Genomic DNA, 2,928 nt, shown 5'->3' on the forward strand with positions numbered 1-2,928 from the left:
TTCGTGACGCTTTATTTGGAGCATTTGCATCGCTCTCATTGCCACGCCAATCCACTAGTACTAATGGGCCTGCTTCGGCAGCAGGTTTGGCTGGTCAATGCTCGAGAGGCTTGCAGTGCAGTAGTCCGAAAATGTGTACATTGTTTTCGCTACAAACCGAAACTCTTATCCCAAATAATGGGCAATCTTCCCGCTGATCGCTTACATGGTAATAGGCCTTTGAGATCAGTGGAGTGGACTTTTGTGGTCCAATACTAGTTTCGCTGGGAATTCGTGGAAAATCGCCAGTCAAAATGTATATTGCCATATTTGTTTGTTTCACTTCGAAGCAGTGCATCTTGAATTAACCTCAAATTCATTTCTGATGTGTTTATCCAGGTTCATTAGTCGACGTGGGCTTGTCCGGAAGCTGTATTGCGACAATGCCACCAATTTCGTGGGTGCTGCACGCACGCTGGACCTCAAGGCAATTTTGCATGGCAACACAGCGTCTATGGAAACGTTTGCTGCGGAGCGGGGCATGGAGTTTGTTTTTATCCCTCCTCGAGCGCCGCATTTTGGCGGCCTTTGGGAAGCGGCGGTGAAATCCGCGAAGGGTTTGCTGCTGAAAGCGATGGGCCACCGTGCTGGTCGAGATCGAGGCCGTACTCAACTCGCGGCCAATGGTCGCTCCCAGCAGCGAAGTGCTCACGCCAGGGCACTTCCTAATAGGGGGATTGCTCACGCCGCTGCCACTCGTGTCCACAGAAGCAGTCGACGACGCCAAGCTGACACTCTTAAAAAGATGGCAGCTGTTATTCAACACCGAGCGTCGGTTTTGGATAGAGTGGTCAAGGGACTACCTGCTCAGCCTCCAGCAGAGGTCAAAATCGACGAAGCAGATGCAGGTCGGAGCAGTCGTGCTCGTGGGAGACGACAACGCTCCTCCACAACAGTAGATGCTAGGCGTGGTAACGGAAGCCATAGCCGGAGGAGATTAGTGCGCGTAATTGTCGTTAAGACAAACAAGTAAGAAGACTCTAGTCGAGACTGCTCGACTAGGTGATACCCTGAACCCTCCAGTCTGATATTCCAATCACTCTGCACCTTTTTTAGGCACACATACATACACACGCAAATATTAGAACGCGCTCTGCTAACTGCGCAGTAAGCAGCGACTGCTCTAGGGCTGTGCGGGCAATATTAAACGAATTTGTTTGTTGAATAATTTATTTTCTAGACGTCCAATCTTAAAGAAACTTTCAGAACATACTCACAATGTTCAAATGAACACATTCCAAAGCACAAGTCTCTACTACTTGAAATACGCCTTTTACAAAGGTTAGTTGTCAAATTTAGGGGTGGGGGTAAATTTTAACAAAACCGAAATTATATAAAATACACATGAATCTACATTTAAAATTTGGAAGCTCTAGCTCTAAAGGTGGAGGCGCTATAATCAAATAACTAGCTTTCGATAGGGTTTTTAATCAATAATAAAATATCGGGAAAAGTTATCATATTTTATTGATAAACTCGATATGCGCGTAATATACACGGATCTAGGAAAAAAATTTCAAGTCTCTAGCTCTTATATCTTCTGAGATCGACGCGTTCATACATACGGACGGACAGACAGACGGACAGGGCCAAATCGACTAAGCTTATCGCCCTGATCAAGAATATAAATACTTTGTGGGTCTGCCACGCCTCCTTCTACCTGTTACATAATTTTAACAAAACTATTATACCCTGATTTCCCATTTTCAATGGGTTCAGGGTATAACAAGTAAGAAAGATCTAGTCGAGACTGCTCCACTACGAGATCCCCTGAACCCTACAAACAACTGATATTTCAATAATAATTAGCAAACACGCACGCACACACACACACACATGGAGTTCGAGTTGCGTTTTCGTGGAGTACGATCGATGTCATCGCGATCCACCGTGGACAATAGCTTGATCTTTGTTTTTCCCTGTGAAAGTGGAAAAATCTGTAGACAACGTGGTTGCTGTGGGCGCGACGCACCCAGCGACGACAAAACAAAAACAATAAAAACTTACTTCGCGGCGGTTTCGCGGAGTACCCCAGTGGTACAATCCGGTGGTGCAAGAGAGGGGGGCAATAGCGTCACTGTTTTTGGCGTCAGGGCTTTTCTCCTTCCCTTTCCTTTTAAGCGCGAAATAATTTGTCACATTAGGCGTCACATTTGTGCAAATAATAAATAATCAGGTGCATTCACTCTAACAGCTGATAGTAGTGCTGGAAATTGCAGCGGACAATCAGCTGGTCACTAACTTTGGTGAGTTGCTAAGTCTCAGCAAAGACAGCAACCCAGCTGCTGGTGTGAGGTAGCAGGTACTAAAAGTAGTGCATACTTTCGGGCTCTCGCTGTAATTAGGTTGAGTTTAAGTTACTGTGGTCTCTAAACTCAAATTATATTAGTAGGCAGTGCCCACTACAGGCTTCACGCCGTGGTAGTCGGAGCAATATGGAGGCCATGATGGAGGAGGAGCTGCAAGCTTTCGCGCGCCGTTCCTCGTTGCAGCGATCGCCACAGCAACAACAGAGGGCGTTGCCGCAGCCGTCGACGTGTACCAGTCTCCAGTGGCTGAGTGCCAGGCACCCAAGTATTTAAAAGAAGCGTTAGCTCAAATAGGAGTTACGCTAGAGGGTTTGTCTGCCCTATTTGGGGGGCAGCGTCATATAAATGCACTAATGAGGGAGGAGCTGGCTAGGCTGGTCAGTCTCCACAAGACGGCCGAAGTGTTCTGCAACCGACCGGTCAAAGACTGCGAGGTGCAGACCACGCTGGTCAAAGAAGTAGCTCAGAAGGCTAAAACACCGAGCGTTAGTGCTACAGCAGGTAGTAATACGCCCAAGCGGTCGAGGGAAGCTGCCACTGAGCAGAGGAAAACTCCCTCGAAAAAGCCTAGGCACAATAA

General features: G+C 47.2%; 1 pseudogene; it reads left to right on the top strand.

The window, feature by feature from the left end:
- Nucleotides 1–493: 493 nt before the first annotated feature.
- On the top strand, nucleotides 494–1,012 carry LOC149090484 (uncharacterized; annotated as a pseudogene).
- The last annotated feature ends 1,916 nt before the right edge of the window (nucleotides 1,013–2,928 follow it).

Source organism: Drosophila navojoa, unplaced genomic scaffold, assembly GCF_054131105.1.
Source record: "Drosophila navojoa isolate 15081-1374.11 unplaced genomic scaffold, UAZ_NAV_1.0 NAV_Backbone_89, whole genome shotgun sequence".
NCBI lineage: Eukaryota > Metazoa > Arthropoda > Insecta > Diptera > Drosophilidae > Drosophila > Drosophila navojoa.